The following is a 25,174-nucleotide window of genomic DNA, read 5'->3' on the forward strand; positions in this document are numbered from 1 at the left end:
CAACCAGCAGCCTCCTTCACCAGCAGCCTCCTCCACCAGCAGCCTCCTCAACCAGCAGCCTCCTCAACCAGCACCGTCCTCCAGCAGCCTCCTCTACCAGCAGCGGAGGGTGCTGGTGGAGGAGGGTGCTGGTGGAGAAGGCTGTTGGTGGAGGAGGCTGCTGGTGGAGAAGGCTGCTGGTGGAGGAGGCTGCTGGTGGAGGAGGCTGCTGGTGGAGGAGGCTGCTGGTGAAGGAGACTGCTGGTGGAGGAGGTTGCTGGTGGAGGAGGCTGCTGGTGGAGGAGACTGCTGGTGAAGGAGGTTGCTGGTGGAGGAGGTTGCTGGTGGAGGAGGCTGCTGGTGGAGGAGGCTGCTGGTGGAGGAGGCTTCTGGTGGAGGAGGGTGCTGGTAGAGGAGGGTGCTGGTGAAGGAGGCTGCTTGTGAAGGACCGTGCTGGTGGAGGAGGCTGCTGGCGGAGGAGGCTGCTGGGGGAGGAGGGTGCTGGGGGAGGAGGGTGCTGGTGGAGGAGGGTGCTAGTGGAGAAGGCTGCTGGTGGAGGAGGCTGCTGGTGGAGGAGGCTGCTGGTGGAGGAGGCTGCTGGTGGAGGAGGCTGCTGGTGGAGGAGGCTGCTGGTGAAAGAGACTGCTGGTGGAGGAGGTTGCTGGTGGAGGAGGTTGCTGGTGGAGGAGGCTGCTGGTGAAGGAGGCTGCTGGTCTACCAGCACCCTCCTCCACCAGAAGCCTCCTCCACCAGCAGCCTCCTCCACCAGCAGCCTCCTCCACCAGCAGCCTCCTCCACCAGCAGTCTCCTTCACCAGCAGCCTCCTCCACCAGCAGCCTCCTCCACCAGCACCCTCCTCCACCAGCAGCCTCCTCCACCAGCAGCCTACTCCACCAGCAACCTCCTTCACCAGCAGCCTCCTCCACCAGCAGCCTCCTCCCCCAGCAGCCTCCACCAAATGCAACCTCCTCCATCAGCAACCTCCTCCACCAGCAGTCTCCTCCACCAGCAGTCTCCTTCACCAGCAGATTCCTCCACCAGCAGACTCCTCCACCAGCAGACTCCTCCACCAGCAGCCTCCTCCTCCACCAGCAGCCTTGTCCACCAGCAGCCTCCTCCACCAGCAGCCTTCTCCACCAGCACCCTCCTCCACCAGCACCCTCCACCACCAGCAGCCTTCTCCACCAGCACCCTCCTCCACCAGCACCCTCCTCCACCAGCACCCTCCTCCACCAGCACCCTCCTCCACCAGTAGTCTCCTCCACCAGCAGTCTCCTCCACCAGCAGCCTCCTCCACCAGCAGCCTCCTCCACCAGCAGCCTCCTCCACCAGCAGCCTCCTCCACCAGCAGCCTCCTCCACCAGCAGCCTCCTCCACCAGCACCCTCCTCCACCAGCACCCTCCTCCACCAGCACCCTCCTCCACCAGCACCCTCCTCCACCAGCACCCTCCTCCACCAGCACCCTCCTCTACCAGCAGTCTCCTCCACCAGCAGCCTCCTCCACCAGCAGCCTCCTCCACCAGCAACCTCCTCCACCAGCAGCCTCCTCCACCAGCAGCCTCCTCCACCAGCAGCCTCCTCCACCAGCAGCCTCATCCACCAGCAGCCTCCTCCACCAGCAACCTCCTCCACCAGCAACCTCCTCCAGCAGCCTATTCCACCAGCAGCCTCCTCCACCAGCAACCTCCTCCACCAGCAGCCTCCTCCACCAGCAGCCTCCTCCACCAGCAACCTATTCCACCAGCACCCTCCTCCACCAGCAACCTCCTCCACCAGCAGTCTCCTCCACCAGCAGCCTCCTCCACCAGCAACCTATTCCACCAGCAGCCTCCTCCACCAGCATCCTCCTCCACCAGCAGTCTCCTCCACCAGCAGTCTCCTCCACCAGCAGCCTCCTCCACCAGCAACCTATTCCACCAGCAGCCTCCTCCACCAGCAACCTCCTCCACCAGCAGACTCCTCCACCAGCAGCCTCCTCCACCAGCAGCCTCCTCCACCAGCAGCCTCCTCCACCAGCACCCTCCTCCACCAGCAGCCTCCTCCACCAGCAACCTCCTCCACCAGGAACCTCCTCCACCAGCAACCTCCTCCACCAGCAACCTCCTCCACCAGCAACCTCCTCCACCAGCAACCTCCTCCACCAGCAGCCTCCTCCACCAGCAACCTCCTCCACCAGCAACCTCCTCCACCAGCAACCTCCTCCACCAGCAACCTCCTCCACCAGCAACCTCCTCCACCAGCAACCTCCTCCACCAGCAACCTCCTCCACCAGCAACCTCCTACACCAGCAACCTCCTCCACCAGCAACCTCCTCCACCAGCAACCTCCTCCACCAGCAACCTCCTCCACCAGCAACCTCCTCCACCAGCAACCTCCTCCACCAGCAGCCTCCTCCACCAGCAACCTCCTCCACCAGCAGCCTCCTCCACCAGCAGCCTCCTCCACCAGCAACCTCCTCCACCAGCAACCTCCTCCACCAGCAGCCTCCTCCACCAGCAACCTCCTCCACCAGCAACCTCCTCCACCAGCAACCTCCTCCACCAGCAACCTCCTCCACCAGCAACGTCCTCCACCAGCAACCTCCTCCACCAGCAGCCTCCTCCACCAGCAACCTCCTACACCAGCAACCTCCTCCACCAGCAACCTCCTCCACCAGCAACCTCCTCCACCAGCAACCTCCTCCACCAGCAACCTCCTCCACCAGCAGCCTCCTCCACCAGCAACCTCCTCCACCAGTAACCTCCTCCACCAGAAACCTCCTCCACCAGCAACCTCCTCCACCAGCAACCTCCTCCACCAGCAACCTCCTCCACCAGCAACCTCCTCCACCAGCAACCTCCTCCACCAGCAACCTCCTCCACCAGCAACCTCCTCCACCAGCAACCTCCTCCACCAGCAACCTCCTCCACCAGCAACCTCCTCCACCAGCAACCTCCTCCACCAGCAGCCTCCTCCACCAGCAGCCTCCTCCACCAGCAGCCTCCTCCACCAGCAACCTCCTCCACCAGCAACCCCCTACACCAGCAGCCTCCTCCACCAGCAACCTCCTCCACCAGCAGCCCCACTCCAACAATGGGAAATTTGAGATGATATTCATAAACTTTTCTTCTCGCCAGCCTCTATAAAGGAGTCTGTTACAGGGCCGATATTCCAGTGCCATTCCAATATCATTTCTGTGCCCTTCCACTGCTGTCGTTTGTGTGTTGTTGCAGCTGTGGTGTCAGCGTTAATAGTCTTATTATTACGGGTTCTCATTTTTGGCTAATTCCTCGGTTATTCCAGTGATCTATGTCCCATGTTTTTCTGTCCAGGAATGACCCGAGATTAATTATATTCAGGGAATGAAAAGAAATCAGATTCGATCCTAGGACAGGATGGACAGGTCTAATTTGTTGCAATCTCTTCTCTTCAGTTCGAGGAAGTAACACGAATGAGACGTGTGCATTGTCGAGGTGTCAGACTGAAATATCCTGGTTATTACTTATTTCTAATTCGCTGTTTTGTATGTAGGGGCGGCGAACATAAATTTCTTGCGGTGGAATCATCATTATTTTTTTCTGTTTACGGGGCGACCGGTAAGCCAGAGAAATGTCTCAGTCAATGGCTGAACACCTTCCATCATCCCTGAGCAGGTTGTCAGCTAACCGAGATCATCGTCACCAAAATTTTTAAATGTTATAACAAATACAGTAACACCATTCTTCATTGCGCTCATCAGTCAGTCCATCCACAGGCCCATCCATTCAAATATTCGTCTATTCAACCATCTATCTATCCATTTATTTTTTAATCTATTCATCCATTTACCTATTCATCCAACCCTCGATGCGTCCAATCATCCATGCATTCACCCATGTAACCACCCTCTCTCTCTCTCTCTCTCTCTCTCTCTCTCTCTCTCTCTCTCTCTCTACATTCCTCTTTCCTTCCCTCCATCTCTCTTTCTCTCCCCGCTCACTCTGCAGGTCAAAGAAGTCAGAATAATGAATAAAGACGGCAAAGAAGGATGAAATTGGATTGGAGCGGAAGATGCCTGCCACTTACATTATCCATTGAGGCTTATTCAGCGAGTATTTATACGGTAGGAGAAGAGTTTGCTCGGAGAAAATAACAAAGATTAACTCTCCCTCTCGCTCCACTGGATACCAATGGAAATCCCGACCACGCAGTGAAAAGAACAGCCGCTGGAGAAGTAAAACCAGGAAGTGGGGAAGGAGGAGGAAAAGGGAGAGAGAGAGAGAGAGAGAGAGAGAGAGAGAGAGAGAGAGAGAGAGAGAGAGAGAGAGAGAGAGAGACGCGATTAGTGTTACAGCGATGCGTTTTGTAGCCTCCGTAATCGGGTAAAATAATGCTAACAATAATTCATTTATAAAAGGGATTTGAGTGTGCCGAGGTAATAAATTTAACCAAGCTCAAAAGAGAATAATAAATAGAAATTTACAAAGTCAATAACACAAGAATAATAGCAGTAGTTAATTAAAACTACAGCTAGTAAGCACTTGCAAGGAGAACACTGGGAAAGGGCTTGCAGAGATATCCTCACCACAGACGATGGAGGTCCATCGTCACGTCTGGCGTAACACACACTTACACGTATTAAAGGAATGCAGTCATATACAGCTGCCTTTTAAATACGGGAAAAATATTTGACACGTCCGGGCAGTGAAAGATGAAAAAATACACATAGGCTCTTAAAATTTGTGTACCAAGGAAGGACACCCGAAGCTGCTCTGTGTACATGCCAGTATGTTTTTACCATAGATTTTTGATGAAGCTCGAACACTATTCACTGGCAATACAAACTGCATTCTTGGTCCTCTACACTCCAGGCAATACAGACTGCCTTCCTGGTCCTCTACACTCCAGGCAATACAGACTGCCTTCCTGGTCCTCTACACTCCAGGCAATACAGACTGCCTTCCTGGTCCTCTACACTCCAGGCAATACAGACTGCCTTCCTGGGCCTCTACACTCCAGGCAATACAGACTGCCTTCCTGGGCCTCTACACTCCAGGCAATACAGACTGCCTTCCTGGTCCTCTACACTCCAGGCAATACAGACTGCCTTCCTGGTCCTCTACACTCCAGGCAATACAGACTGCCTTCCTGGTCCTCTACACTCCAGGCAATACAGACTGCCTTCCTGGGCCTCTACACTCCAGGCAATACAGACTGCCTTCCTGGTCCTCTACACTCCAGGCAATACAGACTGCCTTCCTGGGCCTCTACACTCCAGGCAATACAGACTGCCTTCCTGGTCCTCTACACTCCAGGCAATACAGACTGCCTTCCTGGTCCTCTACACTCCAGGAAATACAGACTGCCTTCCTGGGCCTCTACACTCCAGGCAATACAGACTGCCTTCCTGGTCCTCTACACTCCAGACAGTACAGACTGCCTTCCTGGTCCTCCTCACTCCAGACAATACAAACTGCCTTCCTGGGCCTCTACACTCCAGGCAATACAGACTGCCTTCCTGGTCCTCTACACTCCAGACAGTACAGACTGCCTTCCTGGTCCTCCTCACTCCAGACAATACAAACTGCCTTCCTGGGCCTCTACACTCCAGGCAATACAGACTGCCTTCCTGGGCCTCTACACTCCAAACAATACAAACTGTCTTCCTGGTCCTCTACACTCCAGACAGTACAGACTGCCTTCCTAGTCCTCTATATCCCAGACAGTACAGACTACTTTCCTAGTCCTCTACACCCCAGACAGTACAGACTACCTTCCTGGTCCTCTACACCCCAGGCAGTACAGACTACCTTCCTGGTCCTCTACACCCCAGACAGTACAGACTACCTTCCTGGTCCTCTACACCCCAGAGAGTACAGACTGCCTTCCTAGTCCTCTACACCCCAGAGAGTACAGACTGCCTTCCTAGTCCTCTACACCCCAGAGAGTACAGACTGCCTTCTTAGTCCTCTACACCCCAGACAGTACAGACTACCTTCCTGGTCCTTTACACCCCAGACAGTACAGACTGCCTTCCTGGTCCTTTACACCCCAGACAGTACAGACTGCCTTCCTAGTCCTCTACACCCCAGAGAGTACAGACTGCCTTCTTAGTCCTCTACACCCCAGACAGTACAGACTGCCTTCCTAGTCCTCTACACCCCAGACAGTACAGACTGCCTTCCTAGTCCTCTACACCCCAGACAGTACAGACTGCCTTCCTAGTCCTCTACACCCCAGACAGTACAGACTACCTTCCTGGTCCTTTACACCCCAGACAGTACAGACTGCCTTCCTGGTCCTCTACACCTCAGACATCCCAATCGAACCAGATGTTTAATTAACAACAAGTAAATAAGACAGACACGAATGCATGTGTGAAGCCATTTGTTGAGGGCACATTTCGCTTGTCCTGTGGACAGCAGCAGCCCCTGATAGCTGTAACGTATCCTCAGTGTCTTATGAGAAGGAAGATCACAGACTGGAGTGTGGAACCACTATCACAACCACAATCAACCACCACTACCACCATCACCTACCTATACATTAGTCACACACCTGATCTTTCCACCATCAGAACAGATGTCATAAATCCTTATACGATATTTAAATTCAATTTACCGTCACCCACCTAAAAATTCAGTTCCTGAGCGCACCTCAACATGGCTGACAATTTCTTATGTATACAGTGGGAGATTAATGCATTTTCAAAATAAGGATTGAAAGGGAATTAGACGGAGGTTCGAGCCTTCACCGCTTCCGAATCCACACGGGTTTAACGTTTGATAAAAATCGATCTGTAAATGCCATGAACTTAAGTCGAGGATATTTTAAGTTTCAGAGATTAAGAAGCGAATATAAACGAGATTAAGGCTTTATGCGGCCACTCTCAGCCACCCGACCACTCACCCGACCACTCTCAGCCACCCGACGACTGTCATCAATGCATCAATATCTGTCATAAATACTTATTAACTCCCATTTTTTCCCATGGCATATTGATTTATGGCGTGAATATTGGTGGAGCAGCCTCCATCACTTGTGTGACGATGCTGGTGGAGCAGCCTCCATCACTTGTGTGACGATGCTGGTGGAGCAGCCTCCATCACTTGTGTGAAGATGCTGGTGGAGCAGCCTCCATCACTTGTGTGACGATGCTGGTGGAGCAGCCTCCATCACTTGTGTGAAGATGTTGGTGGAGCAGCCTCCATCACTTGTGTGACGATGTTGGTGGAGCAGCCTCCATCACTTGTGTGAAGATGTTGGTGGAGCAGCCTCCATCACTTGTGTGAAGATGTTGGTGGAGCAGCCTCCATCACTTGTGTGAAGATGCTGGTGGAGCAGCCTCCATCACTTGTGTGAAGATGTTGGTGGAGCAGCCTCCATCACTTGTGTGACGATGTTGGTGGAGCAGCCTCCATCACTTGTGTGAAGATGTTGGTGGAGCAGCCTCCATCACTTGTGTGACGATGCTGGTGGAGCAGCCTCCATCACTTGTGTGAAGATGTTGGTGGAGCAGCCTCCATCACTTGTGTGACGATGCTGGTGGAGCAGCCTGCATCACTTGTGTGAAGATGCTGGTGGAGCAGCCTCCATCACTTGTGTGAAGATGTTGGTGGAGCAGCCTCCATCACTTGTGTGAAGATGTTGGTGGAGCAGCCTCCATCACTTGTGTGAAGATGTTGGTGGAGCAGCCTCCATCACTTGTGTGACGATGTTGGTGGAGCAGCCTCCATCACTTGTGTGAAGATGCTGGTGGAGCAGCCTCCATCACTTGTGTGAAGATGCTGGTGGAGCAGCCTCCATCACTTGTGTGAAGATGTTGGTGGAGCAGCCTCCATCACTTGTGTGAAGATGTTGGTGGAGCAGCCTCCATCACTTGTGTGAAGATGCTGGTGGAGCAGCCTCCATCACTTGTGTGAAGATGCTGGTGGAGCAGCCTCCATCACATGTGTGAAGATGTTGGTGGAGCAGCCTCCATCACTTGTGTGAAGATGTTGGTGGAGCAGCCTCCATCACTTGTGTGACGATGTTGGTGGAGCAGCCTCCATCACTTGTGTGGAGATGTTGGTGGAGCAGCCTCCATCACTTGTGTGAAGATGCTGGTGGAGCAGCCTCCATCACTTGTGTGAAGATGCTGGTGGAGCAGCCTCCATCACTTGTGTGACGATGTTGGTGGAGCAGCCTCCATCACTTGTGTGAAGATGCTGGTGGAGCAGCCTCCATCACTTGTGTGAAGATGCTGGTGGAGCAGCCTCCATCACTTGTGTGAAGATGCTGGTGGAGCAGCCTCCATCACTTGTGTGAAGATGTTGGTGGAGCAGCCTCCATCACTTGTGTGAAGATGCTGGTGGAGCAGCCTCCATCACTTGTGTGAAGATGTTGGTGGAGCAGCCTCCATCACTTGTGTAAAGATGCTGGTGGAGCAGCCTCCATCACTTGTGTGAAGATGCTGGTGGAGCAGCCTCCATCACATGTGTGAAGATGTTGGTGGAGCAGCCTCCATCACTTGTGTGACGATGTTGGTGGAGCAGCCTCCATCACTTGTGTGAAGATGCTGGTGGAGCAGCCTCCATCACATGTGTGAAGATGTTGGTGGAGCAGCCTCCATCACTTGTGTGAAGATGCTGGTGGAGCAGCCTCCATCACTTGTGTGAAGATGTTGGTGGAGCAGCCTCCATCACTTGTGTGAAGATGTTGGTGGAGCAGCCTCCATCACTTGTGTGAAGATGCTGGTGGAGCAGCCTCCATCACTTGTGTGAAGATGTTGGTGGAGCAGCCTCCATCACTTGTGTGAAGATGCTGGTGGAGCAGCCTCCATCACTTGTGTGAAGATGTTGGTGGAGCAGCCTCCATCACTTGTGTAAAGATGCTGGTGGAGCAGCCTCCATCACTTGTGTGAAGATGCTGGTGGAGCAGCCTCCATCACTTGTGTGAAGATGTTGGTGGAGCAGCCTCCATCACTTGTGTGACGATGTTGGTGGAGCAGCCTCCATCACTTGTGTGAAGATGCGGGTGGAGCAGCCTCCATCACTTGTGTGAAGATGCGGGTGGAGCAGCCTCCATCACTTGTGTGACGATGTTGGTGGAGCAGCCTCCATCACTTGTGTGAAGATGCTGGTGGAGCAGCCTCCATCACATGTGTGAAGATGTTGGTGGAGCAGCCTCCATCACTTGTGTGAAGATGCTGGTGGAGCAGCCTCCATCACTTGTGTGAAGATGTTGGTGGAGCAGCCTCCATCACTTGTGTGAAGATGCTGGTGGAGCAGCCTCCATCACTTGTGTGAAGATGTTGGTGGAGCAGCCTCCATCACTTGTGTGACGATGTTGGTGGAGCAGCCTCCATCACTTGTGTGAAGATGCTGGTGGAGCAGCCTCCATCACTTGTGTGAAGATGTTGGTGGAGCAGCCTCCATCACTTGTGTGACGATGTTGGTGGAGCAGCCTCCATCACTTGTGTGAAGATGCTGGTGGAGCAGCCTCCATCACATGTGTGAAGATGTTGGTGGAGCAGCCTCCATCACTTGTGTGAAGATGCTGGTGGAGCAGCCTCCATCACTTGTGTGAAGATGTTGGTGGAGCAGCCTCCATCACTTGTGTGAAGATGCTGGTGGAGCAGCCTCCATCACTTGTGTGAAGATGTTGGTGGAGCAGCCTCCATCACTTGTGTGACGATGTTGGTGGAGCAGCCTCCATCACTTGTGTGAAGATGCGGGTGGAGCAGCCTCCATCACTTGTGTGAAGATGCGGGTGGAGCAGCCTCCATCACTTGTGTGACGATGTTGGTGGAGCAGCCTCCATCACTTGTGTGAAGATGCTGGTGGAGCAGCCTCCATCACATGTGTGAAGATGTTGGTGGAGCAGCCTCCATCACTTGTGTGAAGATGCTGGTGGAGCAGCCTCCATCACTTGTGTGAAGATGTTGGTGGAGCAGCCTCCATCACTTGTGTGAAGATGCTGGTGGAGCAGCCTCCATCACTTGTGTGAAGATGTTGGTGGAGCAGCCTCCATCACTTGTGTGAAGATGTTGGTGGAGCAGCCTCCATCACTTGTGTGAAGATGTTGGTGGAGCAGCCTCCATCACTTGTGTGAAGATGCTGGTGGAGCAGCCTCCATCACTTGTGTGAAGATGTTGGTGGAGCAGCCTCCATCACTTGTGTGAAGATGCTGGTGGAGCAGCCTCCATCACTTGTGTGAAGATGTTGGTGGAGCAGCCTCCATCACTTGTGTAAAGATGCTGGTGGAGCAGCCTCCATCACTTGTGTGAAGATGCTGGTGGAGCAGCCTCCATCACATGTGTGAAGATGTTGGTGGAGCAGCCTCCATCACTTGTGTGACGATGTTGGTGGAGCAGCCTCCATCACTTGTGTGAAGATGTTGGTGGAGCAGCCTCCATCACTTGTGTGAAGATGCTGGTGGAGCAGCCTCCATCACTTGTGTGAAGATGCTGGTGGAGCAGCCTCCATCACTTGTGTGAAGATGCGGGTGGAGCAGCCTCCATCACGCCTGTGGGGAGATGGTGGAGCAATCTCCATCACTCCTCCATCACACTTCCTCTTTCCCATTACCATCTCCTCTACCAGTCTCTCTCTCCCCATTCCTTTCCACTATATTCTCCCTTCCCCCACAACATATATCCATCCTTATTTCCTTCATATTTATGTCTTTCTCCCTTCCTCTATTCCTTTTTACGTCTTTCCTTTTGCCTTTATCTCATTCTCTATATTCCTTACTTCCATGTAGTTATCCATCCCTCCATTTCTCCCTTCCTAACTATATACAAATACAAACACATACATTGCCTGCCTCCCTGCCTCCCTGCCTCCCTGCCTGCCTTGGATAACATCACCACCACTACCACTACTATCACCACCATCACTACCACCACAATCACTAGCATCACCACAACCATCACTACCACCACCACGACCACCACTACCATCACCAGCATCACATCTACCACCACCACTATCGCTATCACCACCACCACCACCACTACCACCATCACCACCATCTCTATCACCACCACCACCACCATCACCACCACCATCACCATCACCACTACCATCAAGATTACCACCACCACTACCATCACCATCACCAGTACCACCACCACCACCACCATCACCATCACCACCATCACAACCATCACCATCACCATCACCACCACCACCACCGCCATCACCACCACCACTAGCACCACCACCATCACCACCATCACCACCACCATCACCACCACCATCACCACCACCATCACCACCATCACCACCACCATCACCACCACCATCACCACCATCACCACCACCATCACCACCACCATCACCACCACCACCATCACCACTATCACTATCACCACCACTACTACCACCACCACCATCACCATCACCACCACCACCACCACCACCACCATCACCACCATCACCACCATCACCATCACCACCATCACCACCACCACCATCACTACCACCACCATCACCACCACCACCATCACCACCACCATCACCACCACCATCACCATCACCACCATCACCATCACCACCACCACCACCATCACCACCATCACCATCACCACCACCATCACCACGACCATCACCACCACCATCACCACCACCACCACCACCACCACCATCACCACCATCACCACCATCACCATCACCATCACCACCATTACCACCATCACCACCACCACCATCACCATCACCACCACCACCATCACCACCATCACCACCATCACCACCACCATCACCACCACCATCATCACCACCATCACCACTACCATCACCACCATCACCACCACCATCATCACCACCACCATCATCACCACCATCACCACCACCACCATCACCACCACCATCACCACCACCACCACCATCACCATCACCACCATCACCATCACCACCATCACCACCATCACCACCATCACCATCACCACCACCATCACCACCATCATCACCATCACCGTCACCACCATCACTATGCTCAGAGTAAAAAGTAAAAAGAAAATTTTCCCACGAAGCTTAATTTGACCTCATTATATGGGTGAGGAAGCCCATGAACACGGCTCGCTGCTTCCCAAAAGATGCTGCTGAGGGCTCGAACCTCCGACCTGCGCAAGTAAATTACTTCCCGCTTTATAAGGAACTATTTTTACCATTACTGCTGTTCATTTTGCCTGTCTGAGAGCGCTGAGAGTCTTTTGCTGCCTTACCAGACTCCACAGATGAGGTTATCACCTTTCTGTGGCACGAAGAGGAGAAGAGAGGAAGAGAAGGAAGAATAAGCGAGGCTGATGATAATCGTATCAAAGATCAGAGAGCTAAATTTAGAGATCAGAAACCTAAACACTGAGCCACGAGAGAAGATCCAGCTAAGCCATACACATCCGTATGGCTGGAAGTGCTGCAAGGCAAGCCCCAAGGCTCGCCCATCTCTGCTAGAGGCTGGGTAAGCCAGCCATGCCCGCACCTCGCAAAAATGTCATAAGTTAGGTTTGTTTGTGTGGAATGAGGAGGTGGCTGGCTGACTGGCTGGCTGGGTGGCTGGCCGGGTGGCTGGGTGGCTGGCTGGGTGGCTGGGTGGCTGGCTGGGTGGTTGGCTGGGTGGCTGGCTGGGTGGCTGGCTGGGTGGCTGGGTGGCTGGCTGGGTGCCTGGCTGGGTGCCTGGGTGGCTGGCTGGGAGGCTGGCTGGGTGGCTGGGTGACTGGCTGGGTGGCTGGGTGGCTGGCTGGGTGGCTGGGTGGCTGGCTGGTTGGGTGGCTGGGTGACTGGCTGGCTGGGTGGCTGGCTGGGTGGCTGGGTGGCTGGCTGGGTGGCTAGCTGGCTGGCTGGGTGGGTGGGTGGCTGGCTGAGTGGCTGGCTGGGTGGCTGGGTGACTGGCTGGGTGGCTGGGTGACTGGCTGGGTGACTGGCTGGGTGGCTGGCTGGGTGGCTGGGTGGCTGGCTGGGTGGCTGGCTGGGTGGCTGGCTGGGTTGCTGGCTGGGTGGCTGGGCTGCTGGGAGGCTGGGTGGCTGGCTGGGTGGCTGGCTGGGTGGCTGGCTGGGTGGCTGGCTGGGTGGCTGGGTTGGTGGGTGGCTGGGTGGCTGGCTGGGTGGCTGGGTAGGTGGCTGGCTGGGTGGCTGGCTGGCTGGCTGCAGTTACTGGGCCACACACTCCAGCTGTCACCCTGCTTACCCACACTTTTTTTGCATATGTCAATATCCAATGAATATCGATTGAAAATAAATGGAGATTATTTAACGTCATTTTAACTGACTAGATTTATTTGTCAGACAATATATTTATATATATATTGTATATATATATATATATATATACATATATATATATATATATACATATATATATATATACATATATATATATATATATCTTTCAACACACCGGCCGTATCCCACCGAGGCGGGGTGGCCCAAAAGGAAAAACGAAAGTTTCTCCTTTTACATTTAGTAATATATACAGGAGAAGAGGTTACTAGCCCCTTGCTCCCGGCATTTTAGTTGCCTCTTACAACACGCATGGCTTACGGAGGAAGAATTCTGTTCCACTTCCCCATGGAGATAAGAGGAAATAAACAAGAATAAGAACTAGAAAGAAAATAGAAGAAAACCCAGAGGGGTGTGTATATATGTGCTTGTACATGTATGTGTAGTGTGACCTAAGTGTAAGTAGAAGTAGCAAGACGTACCTGAAATCTTGCATGTTCATGAGACAGAAAAAAGGACACCAGCAATCCTACCATCATGTAAAACAATTACAGGCTTTCGTTTTACACTCACTTGGCAGGACGGTAGTACCTCCCTGGGCGGTTGCTGTCTACCAACCTACTACCTATATATATATATATATATATATATATATATATATATATATATTTTTTTATTAACACACTGGCCGATTCCCACCAAGGCAGGGTGGCCCGAAAAAGAAAAACTTTCACCATCATTCACTCCATCACTGTCTTGCCAGAAGGGTGCTTTACACTACAGTTTTTAAACTGCAACATTAACACCCCTCCTTCAGAGTGCAGGCACTGTACTTCCCATCTCCAGGACTCAAGTCCGGCCTGCCGGTTTCCCTGAACCCCTTCATAAATGTTACTTAGCTCACACTCCAACAGCACGTCAAGTATTAAAAACCATTTGTCTCCATTCACTCCTATCAAACACGCATGCCTGCTGGAAGTCCAAGCCCCTCGCACACAAAACCTCCTTTACCCCCTCCCTTCAGCCTTTCCTAGGCCGACCCCTATCCTGCCTTCCTTCCACTACAGACTGATACACTCTTGAAGTCATTCTGTTTCGCTTCATTCTCTCTACATGTCCGAACCACCTCAACAACCCTTCCTCAGCCCTCTGGACAACAGTTTTGGTAATCCCGCACCTCCTCCTAACTTCCAAACTATGAATTCTCTGCATTATATTCACACCACACATTGCCCTCAGACATGACATCTCCACTGCCTCCAGCCTTCTCCTCGCTGCAATATTCATCACCCATGCTTCACACCCATATAAGAGCGTTGGTAAAACTATACTCTCATACATTCCCCTCTTTGTATATATATATATATATATATATATATATATATATATATATATATATATATATATATATACAGACACACACACACACACGGCTGACGGAGGAAGAATTCTTTTCCACTTCCCCGTGGAGACGGCTACATCATTAGTAAAAATTCTATTTGCAGATTTCAGTTCGATTAAGTCGGGCATTACAGCTAAATTTCATTTTTTAAAGTTAGCCCCCGAGAACTAACTCTAGCCGAGAAATGAGCAGTCGGTAAAATTCTTCGGGTAACCTGAATTTGTAAATGTGTCGTGGATATATTCAGTCTCATGGTTCAGGAACTGTGAATCACAGATTCAAAATAACCTGTGAAGTAAGTCTGAAATGACGCTTATCGCTGTTAGGAGAGAGAGAGAGAGAGAGAGAGAGAGAGAGAGAGAGAGAGAGAGAGAGAGAGAGAGAGAGAGAGAGAGAGAGAGATCTGAGAGAGGAAAACACTTAGATAGCAATCCGAAAGTTGGATTTCTGTGTACATTACAAATAGGCTAATTTCTGGCTCTTCTGCATATTACGGTGTCCAAAAATGCCAGCTGCTTTCTTCATGTGAAGAAAACATGCGCGAAACATGTATAAAACATGCGCGAAACATGTATAAAACACGCACGAAACATGTATAAAACATGCACGAAACATGTATGAAACATTCAAAAAATAGTAATATATTACTCCGTTTCCTTCGCATGCAGAAAATAGTCAGTCCTAGGTAATGGTTCACGGTGGGGCCGAAACGTAGTCTATGTTTCACCCTCAATTTCCAAGTTAGCTATAAATTTTTTACAGCCAGGGCAGTGTGGTATTTGTGCCTCTCAAAATTTTGAGTTAACATCGAAACACAGCAGTTAACTTGATCATTGCTCATTAATATCTAACTCTGGTTCCTGGTGTGTGTGTGGGGGGGGGGCATCGCCCCCATGGCCTGGTCAGAGATCAAGTAAGTCAGGTTGTTAGTGCTAGCTGCTGCTGCGAGCCTTTGCAGTAGTGAGACGCCATTTACATTAGACCTACAGTCATGTACGAAGCTTCTCCTACACTCTCATGCACGAGGCTTCACCTACACTCACGCACGAGCCCTCACCTACACTCTTATGCACGAGGCTTCACCTACACTCTCATGCACGAGGCTTCACCTACACTCTTATGCACGAGGATTCACCTACACTCTTATGCACGAGGCTTCACCTACACTCTTATGCACGAGGATTCACCTACACTCTTATGCACGAGGCTTCACCTACACTCTTATGCACGAGGATTCACCTACACTCTCATGCACGAGGCTTCACCTACACTCTTATGCACGAGGATTCACCTACACTCTTATGCACGAGGCTTCACCTACACTCTCATGCACGAGGCTTCACCTACACTCTTATGCACGAGGCTTCACCTACACTCTCATGCACGAGGCTTCACCTACACTCTTATGCACGAGGATTCACCTACACTCTTATGCACGAGGCTTCACCTACACTCTCATGCACGAGGCTTCACCTACACTCTTATGCACGAGGCTTCACCTACACTCTCATGCACGAGGCTTCACCTACACTCTCATGCACGAGGCTTCATCTACACTCTTATGCACGAGGATTCACCTACACTCTCATGCACGAGGCTTCACCTACACTCATGCACGAGGCTTCACCTACACTCTCATGCACGAGGCTTCATCTACACTCTTATGCACGAGGATTCACCTACACTCTCATGCACGAGGCTTCACCTACACTCATGCACGAGGCTTCACCTACACTCTCATGCACGAGGTTTCACCTACACTCATGCACGAGGCTTCACCTACACTCTCATGCACGAGGCTTCACCTACACTCATGCACGAGGCTTCACCTACACTCATGCACGAGGCTTCACCTGCACTCATGCACGAGCCCTCATCTACACTCTTATGCACGAGGCTTCACCTACACTCATGCACGAGGCTTTACCTACACTCTCATGCACGAGGCTTCACCTACACATGCACGAGCCCTCACCTACACTCTTATGCACGAGCCCTCACCTACACTCATGCACGAGGCTTCACCTACACTCATGCACGAGGCTTCACCTACACTCTCATCACGAGGCTTCATCTACACTCTTATGCACGAGGCTTCATCTACACTCTCATGCACGAGGCTTTACCTACACTCTCATGCACGAGGCTTCACCTACACATGCACGAGCCCTCACCTACACTCTTATGCACGAGCCCTCACCTACACTCATGCACGAGGCTTCACCTACACTCATGCACGAGGCTTCACCTACACTCTCATCACGAGGCTTCACCTACACTCTCATGCACGAGGCTTCACCTACACTCTCATGCACTAGACTTCACCTACACTCTCATGCACGAGGCTTCACCTACACTCATGCACGAGGCTTCACCTACTCTCATGCACGAGGCTTCACCTACACTCACATGCACGAGCCCTCACCTACACTCATGCACGAGCCCTCACCTACACTCATGCACGAGCCCTCACCTACACTCATGCACGAGCCCTCACCTACACTCTTATGCACGAGGCTTCACCTACACTCTCATGCACGAGGCTTCACCTACACTCTCATGCACGAGGCTTCACCTACACTCTCATGCACGAGGCTTCACCTACACTCGTGCACGAGTCTTCACCTACACTCATGCACGAGTCTTCACCTACACTCATGCACGAGCCCTCACCTACACTCTTATGCACGAGGCTTCACCTACACTCTCATGCACGAGGCTTCACCTACACTCATGCAAGAGGCTTCGCCTACACTCATGCACGAGGCTTCGCCTACACTCATGCACAAGGGTTCACCTACACATGCACGAGGCTTCACCTACCCATGCACGAGGCTTCACCTACACATGCACGAGGCTTCACCTACACATGCACGAGGCTTCACCTACACATGCACGAGGCTTCACCTACACTCTCATGCACGAGGCTTCACCTACACTCTCATGCACGAGGCTTCACCTACACTCTCATGCACGAGACTTCACCTACACTCTCATGCACGAGACTTCACCTACACTCTCATGCACGAGGCTTCACCTACACTCTCATGCACGAGGCTTCACCTACACTCTCATGCACGAGACTTCACCTACACTCTCATGCACGAGGCTTCACCTACACTCTCATGCACGAGGCTTCACCTACACTCTCATGCACGAGGCTTCACCTACACTCTCATGCACGAGACTTCACCTACACTCTCATGCACGAGGCTTCACCTACACTCTCATGCACGAGGCTTCACCTACACTCTCATGCACGAGGCTTCACCTACACTCTCATGCACGAGACTTCACCTACACTCTCATGCACGAGGCTTCACCTACACTCTCATGCACGAGGCTTCACCTACACTCTCATGCACGAGGCTTCACCTACACTCTCATGCACGAGGCTTCACCTACACTCTCATGCACGAGGCTTCACCTACACTCTCATGCACGAGGCTTCACCTACACTCTCATGCACGAGGCTTCACCTACACTCTCATGCACGAGACTTCACCTACACTCTCATGCACGAGGCTTCACCTACACTCTCATGCACGAGGCTTCACCTACACTCTCATGCACGAGGCTTCACCTACACTCTCATGCACGAGGCTTCACCTACACTCTCATGCACGAGGCTTCACCTACACTCTCATGCACGAGGCTTCACCTACACTCTCATGCACGAGGCTTCACCTACACTCTCATGCACGAGGCTTCACCTACACTCTCATGCACGAGGCTTCACCTACTCTCTCATGCACGAGGCCTCTGTAGATTAAAACGTTCTCGATGTTGACGAAGCTCTGGAGAGAGTGATACAATGTCACACTAAACTCTAGTTTTACCCACTCTAGACCAGCGGACACCAGTCTAAGGAATGTCAGACTTAAAGAACAAAAGAGGCACAATACCCTGACTGGAACAATACACATATAACCTGCACATGGGAGAGACTTTGTAAATTATCCAAGTCGGACCGAAACGACGTCGTAAACTCCTCTCTCCTATGTGCGGGTTATCTGTGTGTTTAGAGAACCTTACAAGTGATTTTACTCACCAAACGACGGGGGATTCTGAGGGTGTAATTGACGACACTCACCAGCCACCCGAGACTCACCAGGTACAGACGGAGAAAAACAAAACAATAGAGAAAGAAGTCTGACTGACCTCAAACTTCAGGCGGTCAAAACCAACAGTGATAAAAACTTTTATAACAGATGGCGCTGAGAGCCGCTACTCGCAGAGAAGGGAAACAGGAAGCGCTCACTCTGACAGACAATCGTACCTAACCGCAATATACTAACAGGTTTAGTGCTTTCCAGGAGAATAAGTCACAACTTGCATTTAGGAGAGGAACCTTATGGCGACGTGAGTGAGAGAGAAACAGACTGAGGGAGCCGGTTAGATACAGACATATAATTTAACACACTGGTCCTTCGCCATGGAGGTAGAGTAACTCAAAAAAGAAAACAATATTCATCATTCATTCACGGAAGTCTTGCGAGAAGTGCACAGACATCACAATCCAAATGACTCTCCGAACTATAACCTCCTCACCGCTCTCTGAAAGTGCAGACATGGTAGGCTCCACCTCCAGGACTCAAGTCCAGCTACCCGGTTTCCCCGAATCCCTTAGCAAATGAACACTGATCATTAAGAGAGGTAGACCCACGTAATACAAAGGCAGGGAAGAATGGTAGTCAGTAAATTTCGACCTCCAGCTGAGGTCCTCTTCGGCAGAAAAAGGACGTGGTTGCGGAGGAGGAAAAAGAAGAGGATTAAAATGAAAAGAATGAAGAAGAGCAAGAGGAGGAAAGAGGAAGAGAAGTAGGGGTAAAAGGAGGAAAAATTAAGAGGAGTAAGAAGTATATATATATATATCGATCCAAAACTTAAAAAAAATCTCAACTCAAAATATAATTATTTCTTGGAAAACTGAGAGCAAAAGATTTAATAAACTTTCTTTGAGTTTCTAGCTTTTCCTCGACACAGGAAGACCATTACAGAGGGCATAAAATAATCTTAAGAATAACAGGTACATGATAATTGGTAACTCACATTTTGCAAGAGCTCTCCATTACGGTTTATAGGTAATAATTCTCGTAATTTCTTCCCTGAATTTCTCTCAAAACAAAAAAAAATTCGCCTATATTTTCTCTTGCTTTTTCTAAATATACATCTTTTATTTCTTTAGTCTAATGATCCTGGAAGAACATTAAAAATTATATGATTGTGCACATGAAACAGGCTTTTTGTGATGACTGCATTATAGCTGCTTACACGTAACAGTGCAGTCTTGTGTTTACAGGCTCGTTGACTAGCTAATTTGGGACATTAGACTCGCTTTTAAGTGCATTTTTGTGTTTACAGGCTCACTGACTAGCTTGGTATTTCATATATATGTAATATGTGAGGTTTGGAAGACTCGTTTCTCAGTCCAGACTTTTGTTTACAGGCTCTTTGACTAGCTAATTTGTGACATAAGACTCGTTTCTTAGTCCAGTCTTTTGTTTACAGGCTCGATGACCAGCTAGTTTGTGACATAGGCTCGTTTTTAAGTGCTATTTTGTGTATACCTGGATGGTATTCTGGTGGTCAACACCCCCGCGGCCCGGCCCGTGGCCAGGCCTCGTGGTGGATCAAGACCTGATCAACCAGGTTGTTAATGCTGGTCGCACGCAGACCGACGTAGGAGCCTCAGGTTTGTACGTCGGTCTGCCTGTTCAAGTAGTTGGCCGCTGGTCAGGTACTAACTTTAGATGCCTGTCCAGCTCCCTCTTGAAGACAACCAGGGGTCTATTGGTAATCCCCGTTTTGTATGCTGGGAGGTAGTTGAACAGTCTTGGGCCGCTGACATTTACTGTGTTGTCTCTTAGTGTACTCATGGCTCCCCTGCTTTTCACTGGGGAAGTGTTGCATCTCCTGCCCAGTCTTTTGCTTTCGTAGGGAACGATTTCCGTGTGTAGTTTTGGGACTAGTCCCTCTAGTCATGTATTTTTGTCGCCTTCGTTCCAAGGAGTACAGGTCAAGGGAATTCAACCGCTCCTAGTAGTTTAGGTGCTATATGGTACTTAAACATGCAGTGAAAGTTCTCTGTATATTCTCCAGGTCTGCAATGTCTCTGCCTTGAAAGGGGCCATTAGTGTACAGCAATATTCCAGCTTAGAGAGAACAAGCGACTAGATGAGTATTGCTTAAGTATCACATAAAATAGACTTATTTCACTATAGGCTCGCTGACGCAAGATAAACTTGTTTCATAGTGCAGCGTCGTGTTTACAACCTCGTTGACTGTCTTATTGCATGACTCTAATAGTAATGGCCGTCGCTCAAGCTGTCAGGTCGCTTCAAAACTCTCTACTCATGCACTTAATTTGCTTTGGTGGACATGCACATTCAGTGTGTGTTACGTTACTTTTTCTTGATAAGTTACGTGTCCTGGATGGATTTTCATGTCTGACATTCTAATGTCTGGTTTTAACTCTTTTTTTTATTGTTTAGTAAAATTGGATATATCTACAGTGTGCTGCCACTGTATTATATATGGCAATTATATAGTGGGAAGAAAAGCTAAATTTGCCCTGTCATGCTGGATGGTGCTCATACAAGGTGTTAAAATGTGTCAGCCTGAGCTGAGAGACTTGAGTAGTGTCAGTCTGAGCTGAGAGATTCCAAAATTGTCAGCTTGAGCTGTGAGACATCAATAGGACGATGAGAATATCGTCAAGCATCCCAGCAAGGGATGGTAACTGTAACTCTGCTGTAGCAGAGTGACAGTCACCATCCCTTGGGAATTACCATCTCTCAGTGTAAACACTCCCGTACACACGAGATATGAACTTTTAGTGAGAGATATCTCCATCATCCCAGAGCGGAGGACAAGAGATATTACACACAGGAGACAAAGGAAAAAGAACGAGTGGGAAGACTAACTTGAACGTTATAATATCTCTAAGTAACTTGACTTACGAAACAGTAATGACATGACTGCAAACAAACCATACCACGGGTGGGGTTTGAACCTTTCTATAGTGTAGAAATATATCTAGTTGGATGAATCTTATTGAAGCTAGCTGGCCCAGTGGCTAACGCGAAGGTCTGGAGTTTTGAGACTTTCTGGTCGCGGGTTCAAACCCCACCCGTGGTATGTTTTATATCTAAATACATAGATACTTAGATACATTATGACGTAGAGTCACTGTACGACTAATAATATAAAATAGCTTCGGCCTGGTGATGTAATAAACATTAGCTGCTACTCTGTTCAATATGTTCCTTACATACGTTCATAGATGAACATCTGAATATAAATAATGATACACATTCATTCATAAACATTCGTACCCACACTACCTGTGTTTATGTAGTGGAACACGCAAGTAGGTATTTCTAATCTGTTCTTGCGTCTGACTGTGTGTTCAACACGCTGAACACATGAACGAGGGACAATCGTTCTACTGTGAACATTTACACAGAAGAACTTTCGTATGCTGAAAGTGACGATGGTTATAACATCACATGTACACACATACAAACACATAAACACACGCACGCACACACACACAGACACACACACATAAACACACACACACATACACACAGGGATGTTAGGAAGTATTTCTTCAGCCACAGAGTAGTCAGGAAGTGGAATAGTTTGGGAAGCGATGTAGTGGAGGCAGGATCCATACATAGCTTTAAGAAGAGGTATGATAAAGCTCACGGTTCAGGGAGAGTGACCTAGTAGCGACCAGTGAAGAGGCGGGGCCAGGAGCTTGGACTCGACCCCTGCAACCTCAACTAGGTGAGTATAACTAGGTGAGTACACACACACACACACACACACACACACATATGAAGGGAAGGGGATAAGCAGCCTTGATGTTGGTGAGGTGCTCTTGATCCAAGGATCAGAAGCAACCTCTGATCAAACCTGATTGCCCCCATTCTCGAGACACTGAATGACGCCTACGAGTTTAGTGCTTCAAAATAATAATAATAATAATAATAATAATAATAATAATAATAATAATAATAATAATAATAATAATAATAACAAAAAAATATCATAATCATCATAATGGACCTTGTCTATCTACATCCACAGGATACAGACTACAGGATCGTATTCTGTATCCTAGAGTGGGGGCTACATTCAATGTAGTGAAAGGATGAGGTTCTGATCTTCACTAGGTTTTGATCCTCATTGCAATGAACGGCTGGGTGTCTGATCCTCGTTTTATAATGAACGACGGAGGCTTTATACTTTCACTCTATTGAACGTATGAGGCCTTTAACTGAACGTCCGGGTCAGAGATTTCGCTGTAATGAATTAACACGTTCACCTGATCCAATTAACTTCACCTCTTGACAAACTACGTTCCCCACTCCTCTACCCCTCCCTACAAAGCACCCTTCCCCCTTGTTCCCCCTCCCCCTTGTTCCCCCTTCTCCCTGATGTGGTCGCTAATCTCAGTTCCAGAGGCCATTCATTCCCAATTCCCATTCCAACGGGAGGGATTACTGGCGACGCCTGGGGTAATTAGCAGCGTACCATATGCAGAGCGGCTCCCGGCTTGATCGACAGCCTGCTTCGACAGTGCGGAGAAGAGGGTCTCCTACCGAAGCCGAGGGAATGAGATGAAAAGCTGTAAGCCTTCTCCCTGAAAGCTGGCTGCCTTGAATCAAACGTCTAGCACAAGCTGGACGCCAAGGTATTGGTCCAGTGTGGTGAGGATGGTAAGGCACTGTGTACCTTGTTCCAAGGTTCGTAGGTTCGAGTCTCCTTCGGCCAGAGATCAGTGCTTGTGTATATTTCGCCTGCTCTTGCGAATTCCTTGCATTTATGTATATATAGGGATACCTTTAGTCGACGTTTTGGCCCCTCGGGGAACAAGATACAACTTTATAATGGTCGAAGAGCTACCGAAACGTCGTTTTAAGGTTTCGAATGCAGAGTGTGGTGTGAATTTGCCCCGCGTCCTTTATGGACGACCAACTTCATGTCCTCCAAGGACAACCAACTTCACGTCCTTCAAGGACGACCTGCCCCGCGTCGTTCAAGGATGACCTGACCCACGTCCTCTGTCAAGTATGACGTACACGTCCTCCGTCAAGGACGACGTACACCACGTCCTCCGTCAACGACGATATACACCACGTCCTACGTTAAGTACGACATGCACCACTTCCTCCATCAAGTACGACGTACACCATGTCCTTCGTCAAGGACGACGTACCCAATATTTCCTACGATATGTTGACCTCACTTCTCTCCCCTTCTGCCCATCTCCCCTCTCACTCTCTTCTCGACACTCTCCCCTCTTGTTACCCTTCTCTCTTTGTCATTCTCTATGTAACTCATCCCATTATGATGGAATGTGGAAATGTAACATATTTTGTGGTAGAATGCGTGTTATCACAATGTAACTATCATATAGAATAGTATAGCAACACTGCCGGTGTTCCCACAATGTAACTATCATATAGAATAGTGTAGCAACACTGCTGGTGTTCACACAATGTAACTATCATGTAGAATAGTGTAGCAACACTGCTGGTGTTCACACAATGTAACTATCATATAGAATATATAGCAACACTGCCGGTGTTCCCACAATGTAACTATCATATAGAATAGTGTAGCAACACTGTCGGTGTTCCCACAATGTAACTATCATATAGAATATATAGCAACACTACTGGTGTTCCCACAATGTAACTATCATATAGAATATATAGCAACACTACTGGTGTTCCCACAATGTATATGACAGTGTAGCAACACTACTGGTGTTCCCACAATGTATATGACAGTGTAGCAACACTACTGGTGTTCCCACAATGTATACGACAGTGTAGCAACACTGCTGGTGTTCCCACAATGTAACTATCATATAGAATAGTGTAGCAACACTGCTGGTGTTCCCACAATGTAACTATCATATAGAATAGTGTAGCAACACTGCCGGTGTTCCCACAATGTATATGACAATGTAGCAACACTACTGGTGTTTCCACAATGTATATGACAGTGTAGCAACACTACTGGTGTTCCCACAATGTATATCACAGTGTAGCAACACTACTGGTGTTCCCACAATGTATATGACAGTGTAGCAACACTACTGGTGTTTCCACAATGTATATGACAGTGTAGCAACACTACTGGTGTTCCCACAATGTATATCATAGTGTAGCAACACTACTGGTGTTCCCACAATGTATATGACAGTGTAGCAACACTACTGGTGTTTCCACAATGTATATGACAGTGTAGCAACACTACTGGTGTTCCCACAATGTATATCATAGTGTAGCAACACTACTGGTGTTCCCACAATGTATATGACAGTGTAGCAACACTACTGGTGTTTCCACAATGTATATGACAGTGTAGCAACACTACTGGTGTTCCCACAATGTATATCATAGTGTAGCAACACTACTGGTGTTCCCACAATGTATATGACAGTGTAGCAACACTACTGGTGTTTCCACAATGTATATGACAGTGTAGCAACACTACTGGTGTTCCCACAATGTATATCATAGTGTAGCAACACTACTGGTGTTCCCACAATGTATATGACAGTGTAGCAAGACACTACCAGTATGTCGTACACGAGCCTCTGGCTGACCG

General features: G+C 49.7%; 1 long non-coding RNA gene across 2 annotated transcripts in view; it reads right to left on the reverse strand.

Annotated features, from left to right (window-relative positions):
• LOC138853686 (uncharacterized) overlaps positions 1-25,174 on the reverse strand; it is a 307,328-nt gene that overhangs the window by 114,866 nt on the left and 167,288 nt on the right. Inside the window, exon 1 of one of the 2 annotated variants that reach the window (XR_011392847.1) lies at positions 18,594-18,657. The exons of the other annotated variant lie outside the window; for it this stretch is intronic. This is a non-coding gene — a long non-coding RNA (uncharacterized lncRNA). Of the gene's footprint in view, positions 1-18,593; positions 18,658-25,174 lie in introns of those variants that run through there. 2 annotated transcript variants of the gene reach the window in all.

Source organism: Cherax quadricarinatus, chromosome 37, assembly GCF_038502225.1.
Source record: "Cherax quadricarinatus isolate ZL_2023a chromosome 37, ASM3850222v1, whole genome shotgun sequence".
NCBI lineage: Eukaryota > Metazoa > Arthropoda > Malacostraca > Decapoda > Parastacidae > Cherax > Cherax quadricarinatus.